Below are 9,057 nucleotides of genomic sequence, written 5' to 3'. Positions count from 1 at the left end.
TGACACAGTAATGAGGGCACTATCAGACACTCAGTTTATGCACTTTTTTATGTGCCACTACTGTTTCTCTTATATTTCTCAGTGTAGCACAATAGTGTGACTGCAGAGGTACAAAACAGCTTTCACAGTCCATTGGCCATGGCTTGCAAAACTGCTCTGACTCTTCTGGCTGCAACAACCCGGCCTATTGTGGGCTGCTACACATCAGGATGGACAAAGAAAATGGTGAGGGAGAGGGCAGATTCACATCGGGATGTGCCATTAAACAGTGGTAGTATTGACAGGTGTTCATTGAAGCAGCCTTATACAGTACTCTGGACCCCCTCAGGGCAGCACTGTGCACGTGCAAATGCAGCTGATGGTGGCATGTGCTGATGCCCCAATCACACTGGTTACTTCCATTGTCCTGGGTCGAGACAGCAGCTGTCGTGATGCCGTCTAGGTTTCCAGCAGGCAAAGAACAGCGCTACCCACCCAATCCCTCCAGAGTTGTCAGCTAGGCACCCTGCATGCATACTTGTTGTCCCCATATTGTGCACTTGTGAACAATAGCAGACAACTGGATGTGTAAAAGTTGGTTTGTCATATTACTTATATTGTCAGCTTTTGCTAACTCACTCTGTACTGAGCACAGGTTGTTAAGCATGGTTAATGTACAACATGTGAGTTTCTCGGTAGCATGCAAGTATTACTTCACTCTTGGTCACATCGTATTGTGGTATTTGCGGTTCTATGCGCCTTGCCCATAACTGGTGTAGTAACCGTCGGCTGGCTGGAAAGTTTTGATGTAAGGCCAACAATACTGCCCAGTGGCTTACTTGACTAGCACAGTGCACGAGCTGGCCTCTACAGCCTGGCTGTGCCTGGAATTCAACCTTAAAAATTTGCAGTTACTGTGCAACTTTCTTGGGGCACATTGCTCTTCTCTCAACACTACCCTTCATGGCACACTGAAGTAATACAAAATGTGCAGTCAAACCAAACATGTGCAGTGCTTTCAACAATTAAGGTGATACATACGCATATCGAAAGTAAAATTGTATGTACATTTACATAAAACATACAAACTCAGAATTAAACATTTGTAGACCTAACTCACTATGGTACAGTAGGTCTTGGAGAATCATACAGACACACTTCCTTACTGTAAGTCTCAATAAGTAAGCTTATACATTTTTTGTACCATTCCGTTTCCACAATAAGAATCTATCAATAGATATACAGCTTCTCTCAATGCCAATACAAAAAAGATCATTTTCATTTGTTTTATTACTGTATTTATAAAAAAATTACTAACTGAAAAATCTGTGGAACATCTCGTACAGCAGTCCAAAGTCTTCAGGAACTCGTACATGTGACATATGCTCACTGCTGACCATAGGCAAAAACAATAACAAACAGCCTGCTCAAAATGCTGTGCACTGCACATGAATGTATACAGCTCCTCTCCTGTGCGTGAGCAGAATAGAATGGCTCCTATTTCTCCCCAGTGCATAAACCATCTTCTAAAATTGTAGCTTCACTCATTCTGCCATTAGGTGGCAGGCCTACGCCTGACTTGCACACATTACGTGTGTCGTGTAATACCAGGTTAAGACAAGTGCTACGGTTACAAAAAGCATAACTTGTGGCACGCTAATACCTAGATTGTATTCATCCAGTATTTGAGAATCGGAGCATATAGCGACTTCCTACAAAGTTTGCACATAACTTCAGACCTTTATGAAACTTTTACTTGTTAACACTTCCCCAAATAATGATGAAAAAGAAAAAAAGTTTATCACTTACTACATTTGTGCTGCTCATGCAATATCAGACATGAAGTTTTAATTTATTACTTCTTTATTACCCACTCTGTTTGCAAACAAGACTCTGTAGCCAGCCTCTGCACCTCACCTTGTACGTGCACAAAACATGTGCTCCTAATGTCACTGCTGCTATGGGTATTAGTACTTTGTTGTTGCTTTTGCTTTAGGAGTGTAAATACTTGCAGGAACATCCCATATATAAACATGTGTATTTTGCTGTATATTTTGTTACGTATTGTATTATTAGAAATAATACAGCGTAAAATGTATTCCTATGCATTCTTGCTCAGATTGGAAGGATAAAGACATGCCATTAACTAACCACGTGTTTCTATGAACTGTCATTTTATTCACTCCTATAACATTTTTGCATGGCAGATGGTTTTGGAAACAGCATACTCTTTAGAATAATAATAGTATAAATATTGCTGTAAGATAAATCTTACGCAAATAATGCTATATGAAAATGAAACTTTAACACATCTAATTGGATTCCAAAAGAAGCTCTTGATGCCAAGATATGTATTTGTTCTGGGACATAATCAGCTGATTATGACTGTCCATATCATGACACAGTATCACAATTAACTCTCATGAATCAAGTCACTGTTCACAGGATTACAAACTGATTCCTAGTTTAAAATATGTGTAATATAGTTTCTTTTTGTCATATTTTATAATGATATTAGACAAGTAATGTTGCCAGTTTTATACTGAATAAACAAATTTGTTAGAAATTTATCACGGATACATAAAAACAATTTTTATATTATAATAATGTTTACAAATAATTAACAGTAATGTGAAAGATGATTAGTCTGCATTGACTTACGCAACTGTCTTGCATATATAAGGAACATCTGCAAAGTTATGTGTTTTTTGCCATAGTGCTGAAAATACTAATACATTTATACAAAGTGGAAACTACTTTGTTAGATAATATACTTTAGCCATACTACATAAAATATATATAAATTTACACACAATGAAAACAATTTAAATCATACGTGCATCAAATACATTTAGTTTATGTGTTATCTTATGCATTTTCAGCAATACGTTGTGTTTTCTTTTTTCCTTCTCTTAGGAAATTTGTTTCCACATGAAAAAGGATGTGTTTTACTTTATATTTAGATTTGTTGTATGGTTTTGCCTGCAAGTACTGCTGCACTTTATACCAACATCCAGAGATGAAATGTTCTTTTAGTTTTCTTTTGAAGGAGCTCAGTTCCTTTATGCTCTTTATGCTAAGTGGTTGCCTGTTATAAAATAAGCTTCTTGCATTTGTAGATTTTCAATCTTTATCTATCTTGTAAAGTTTTAAAATTCCCTGAATGTGTACATCTGCTTCTCATCCTCATATTGGTATATAGTATAATGTGTGTGGGAAGATAAATAGTACATTTGTATCAAGATTTCCATATAGTACATTTTTTCCATTAGGAATATATTTGTACTTATTTTTGATCGTATCCTATCAATGTGGTTTTCTCATGTCAGAAATTTATCCAAATCTACTTCCAGAAACCTATTACAGTCTACTTCTAATAAGTCTGCATCCCCAATGCTCAGAATAAAGTCCTTGGAGCTGTTAATTCTGTTTGTTTCAAATTTTGTGCACATTGTTTTCTCCCTGTTGATCCATAAATTATTTTCTCAAAAATACTGTTCTGTCATTTGCAGGTTCTCGCCGACACTCTTTTCCAAATCCTTCACTGCATCAGCATATAGTAGTAAAGTTGTGTCATTGGTTTACAAAATCACTTGATCATTTTTTGATATCATTCATATACGAGGTAAAGAGCTGAGGTCCAAGTACTGAAACCAGAGCTACTGCATATTTTAAAAACTAAAGTAAACTCTACCCAAACAGGGCATGAAGGCCCAACAGTACCGACCAGCCGCCATGTTATCCTCAGCCCACAGGTATCAGTGGATGCGGATATGGAGAGGCATGTGGTCAGCACACCACTCTCCCAGCCGTATGTCAGTCTACAAGACAAGAGCCGCTACTTCTCAGTCAAGTAGCTCCTCAGTTTGCCTCACAAGGGCTGAGTGGCACACCACTTGCCACCAGTGCTCAGCAGACCAGATGGTCACCCATCGAGTGCTATCCCAGCCCAACAGTGCTAAACTTCAGTGACCTCATGGGAACCAGTGTTAACACTGCGGCAAGTTTGTTGGCACTGCATATTTTACCCATAGAAAATCAGAGAAGGCTTTTTCTCTGTATTTGCGGTTTTATGTTTTATTTTAATATTCTTTTGTCTATTTCCAACAAAGGGTTTTATGATATCCACAGCATTTCGTCCTATGCCCTAGTAGTCAAGTTTTCCTGGAAATAATTTTATGACAGACACAATCAAAAGCTTTTGATGGGTCTAAGTATGTGCTAGATACTTTCCTTCGATGTTCCAAGGTCTGAACAATGTGTGTTATTCTCCATTTTCAGAGTAAGTGGGAACATGAACACCAGGAAACTACAGGCTTTTATATGAAATAGAGAATAGGGAAGGAAAGGGAAGGGATGGGTGGGAACACGCGACTTCCAGCCACACAGGGCATTATGGTAATGTAATGGACAAAGCTCAAAATTTGTGTTGGATCTGAACTCAAACCCGGATTTACATCATCTCATAAGAAGTTGCCTTAACTGCTTCAGCCATCCAGACATAGTCCCTGACTGACTCAAATTTCCAACCTATCTCACGCTGAAACACATCACCCCTTGTCCACTAAACCCCTACTCACAAATTATTGATTCCTCTAGGAGTTTGGATGATATTAGTGCATCTGAACTGAAACAGATGTCAACAAGCCATTGCTTAATTACAGAAGCGTATATATTTGAGTGGTGTCTGTTCTGTTGTACTTGTCCAACAGAACACACACCACTCAAATTCATAAATTATGGGCCACTTAGTCATTTATCTGTATTTTACAAGCTGGCAACAAACATCATTACAAACTGCCTGAGTCAGAAGTTTGAGTTTTACCAGCCAGTTGAACAGACGGTATGCAGAAAGGGATCAGTACTATTGACCATATCTGTACACACACTGATAGAAAATGCAAAAAGGGGGATAGATCTGATGTCAATGTATTCAAGAGTAGCTTCACATATCTGTAAAAATGAAGTACTAACAAAATGTCAGTTTGGTTTCCAGAAAGGTTTTTCAGCCGAAAATGCCATACATGCTTTCACCAATCAAATTTTGAATGATCTGAATAACCGAAAACCGCCCATTGGGATTTTTTGTTATCTCTCAAAGGCTTTTGATTGTGTAAATCATGAAATTCTGCTAGACAAGCTCAAGTATTGTGGCATGAGTGGGACAGTGCACAAATTGTTTAATTCGTACCTAACTGGAAGAGTGCAGAAAGTTGAAATAAGCAGTTCTCATAATATGCAAAGATCAGCACATTCTTCAAACTCGGGAACTATCAAGAATGGGGTTCCACAAGGGTCAGTCTTGGATCCTTTGTTGTTCTTAATATACACTCCTGGAATGGAAAAAAGAACACATTGACACCGGTGTGTCAGACCCACCATACTTGCTCCAGATACTGCGAGAGGGCTGTACAAGCAATGATCACGCGCACGGCACAGCGGACACACCAGGAACCGCGGTGTTGGCCGTCGAATGGCGCTAGCTGCGCAGCATTTGTGCACCGCCGCCGTCAGTGTCAGCCAGTTTGCCGAGGCATACGGAGTTCCATCGCAGTCTTTAACACTGGTAGCATGCCGCGACAGCGTGGACGTGAACCGTATGTGCAGTTGACGGACTTTGAGCGAGGGCGTATAGTGGTCATCGGGAGGCCGGGTGGACGTACCGCCGAATTGCTCAACACGTGGGGCGTGAGGTCTCCACAGTACATCGATGTTGTCGCCAGTAGTTGGCGGAAGATGCACGTGCCCGTCGACCTGGGACCGGACCGCAGCGACGCACGGATGCACGCCAAGACCGTAGGATCCTACGCAGTGCCGTAGGGGACCGCACCGCCACTTCCCAGCAAATTAGGGACACTGTTGGTCCTGGGGTATCGGCGAGGACCATTCGCAACCGTCTCCATGAAGCTGGGCTACGGTCCCGCACACCGTTAGGCCGTCTTCCGCTCACGCCCAGACATCGTGCAGCCCGCCTCCAGTGGTGTCGCGACAGGCGTGAATGGAGGGACGAATGGAGACGTGTCGTCTTCAGCGATGACAGTCGCTTCTGCCTTGGTGCCAATGATGGTCGTATGCGTGTTTGGCGCCGTGCAGGTGAGCGCCACAATCAGGACTGCATACGACCGAGGCACACAGGGCCAACACCGGGCATCATGGTGTGGGGAGCGATCTCCTACACTGGCCGTACACCACTGGTGATCGTCGAGGGGACACTGAATAGTGCACGGTACATCCAAACCGTCATCGAACCCATCGTTCTACCATTCCTAGACCGGCAAGGGAACTTGCTGTTCCAACAGGACAATGCACGTCCGCATGTATCCCGTGCCACCCAACGTGCTCTAGAAGGTGTAGGTCAACTACCCTGGCCAGCAAGATCTCCGGATCTGTCCCCCATTGAGCATGTTTGGGACTGGATGAAGCGTCGTCTCACGCGGTCTGCACGTCCAGCACGAACGCTGGTCCAACTGAGGCGCCAGGTGGAAATGGCATGGCAAGCCGTTCCACAGGACTACATCCAGCATCTCTACGATCGTCTCCATGGGAGAATAGCAGCCTGCATTGCTGCGAAAGGTGGATATACACTGTACTAGTGCCGACATTGTGCATGCTCTGTTGCCTGTGTCTATATGCCTGTGGTTCTGTCAGTGTGATCATGTGATGTATCTGACCCCAGGAATGTGTCAATAAAGTTTCCCCTTCCTGGGACAATGAATTCACGGTGTTCTTATTTCAATTTCCAGGAGTGTATATTAATGACTTGCCATTCTATATTCATGAAGAGGCAAAGTTAGTTCTCTTTGCTGTGATACAAGTATAGTAATCACACCTGACAAACAAGAATTAACTGATGAAATTGTCAATACTGTCTTTCAGAAAATTAATAAGTGGTTCCATGTAAACGGACTCTCACTGAATTTTGATAAGACACAGTACATACAGTTCTGTACAGTGAATGGTATGACGCCATTAATAAATATAGACCTTAATCAGAAACATGATAGCTAAGGTAGAATATTCCAAATTTTTAGGTGTGCCGATTGATGAGAGATTAAATTGGAAGAAACACATTGATGATCTGCTGAAATGCTTGAGTTCAGCTACTTATGCAATAAGGGTCATTGCAAATTTTGGTGATAAACATCTTAGTAAATTAGCTTACTACGCCTATTTTCACTCATTGCTTTCATATGGCATCATATTTTGGGGCAGTTCATCACTGAGGAATAAAGTATTTATTGCAGAAAAGCGTGTAATCAGAATAATAGCTGGAGTCCACCCAAGATCATCCTGCAGACATTTCTTTAAGGATCTAGGGATATTCACAGTAGCTTCTCAGTATATATACTCTCTTATGAAATTTGTTATTAACAACCAAACCCAATTCAAAATTAATAGCAGTGTGCATAACTACAATGCTAGGAGAAAGGATGATCTTCACTATTCAAGATTAAATCTAACTTTGGCACAGAAAGGGGTGAACTATACTGTCACTAAAGTCTTTGGTCACTTACCAAATAGTATCAAAAGTCTGACAGACAACCAACAAAGAAGAAATTAAAAGAATTTCTGAATGACAACTCCTTCTACTCCATAGAGGAATTTTTAGATATAAATTAAGGAAAAAACAAAAAAATATATTAAAAAAATTAAAAATAAAAAACAAAAATATATTTAAAAATTAAAAAATAAAAAAACTAAAAAAAATAAAAAACACAAAAAATAAAAAGTTGTCATATTAACTTAAGTATGTTGTTAAATTAACTTAATTATGTTCAAAAAATGGTTCAAATGGCTCTGAGCACTATGGGACTTAACATCTATGGTCATCAGTCCTCTAGAACTTAGAACTACTTAAACCTAACTAACCTAAGGACATCACACAACACCCAGCCATCACGAGGCAGAGAAAATCCCTGACCCCGCCGGGAATCGAACCCGGGAACCCGGGCGTGGGAAGCGAGAACGCTACCGCACGACCACGAGATGCGGGCTAACTTAATTATGTCACGTATTGGAAAATTTGACTCGTTCCACATCATTACGAAATATCGTATTCATGATCCATGGCACTAGTATTAATCTAATCTAATCTAATCTCTAATCTTAGGCTTAAGTAGTTCTAGGTTCTCGGGGACTGATGACCTCAGAAGTTAAGTCCCATAGTGCTCAGAGCCATTTGAACCATTTTACGGAACTCGGCTGGGATCTCGGGGTACACTGGATGCAATCATAAATCAGTGCATGAGGATATGTACACTGGAAGCACCCCTGGCACATCTGTTTTATAAACAAGTCTATATACAAAGTTGACTAACTGCCTTCTTAGTAGTGTAACTTCTCATAGTTCCCTGAGTTTAAGTCCTAATATAGCAGAGGCGGGCGGGCTGGACTAAGTGCTACATGGAAATGTCTCAGTCTCCGCGTAGTTACGCAGCACTGCACTGCGATCTCACAGCAGCAGAACTCCAGCTGTTTCATATCTGACCGACCTACCTGCTGCTCCATCGCTCCCATCACTGTCTCAACCATATGGCTGCTAGCCCTTTTGTAGCGGTAATGCACCCGGCACCACTTGTTCTAAAAGTTTCCAGTACTCTTGAGCAAAGGGTATACGTCGCGCGGTAGCGCGCGAGGCCTACGTGACGAACAGGCCGTACGCCTCTCTCCAAGGGTTGCGTCTTGCGAGCCTCGCGATGCGGCATAGTCCGCTCTTGTTAGCACACACACACACATGCCACGTCCGGTCACGTCCGCCTCGCTGGTAACAAGAATTTCCAAGCCTACATCTCACTTCAGTTTTAACTCTATTTTCTATCATTTGCGACAGCACTGTAAACTTACCTGATGCGGAACTTTATGTTGACTGTAGCTCAAGAAGTGTCTCTGTGGATATTCACAATCCATGCTGTGTTGTCATCTATTCATTTGTGGTACTATGATTTGGGACTACAGTCAATGGCAGCATTCTTAAGAAAAATATTTTCAGAGTGTATAATTAGCAAAATATGTTTGGCCTACTCGTAATGTTTTAGAGTACAACCACTGGAACATTTCAAAAATGTGAATCCTGTCTGG

Source organism: Schistocerca piceifrons, chromosome X (genome assembly GCF_021461385.2).
Source record: "Schistocerca piceifrons isolate TAMUIC-IGC-003096 chromosome X, iqSchPice1.1, whole genome shotgun sequence".
Lineage (NCBI taxonomy): Eukaryota > Metazoa > Arthropoda > Insecta > Orthoptera > Acrididae > Schistocerca > Schistocerca piceifrons.
Note: the sequence above shows the minus strand (reverse complement) of the source record.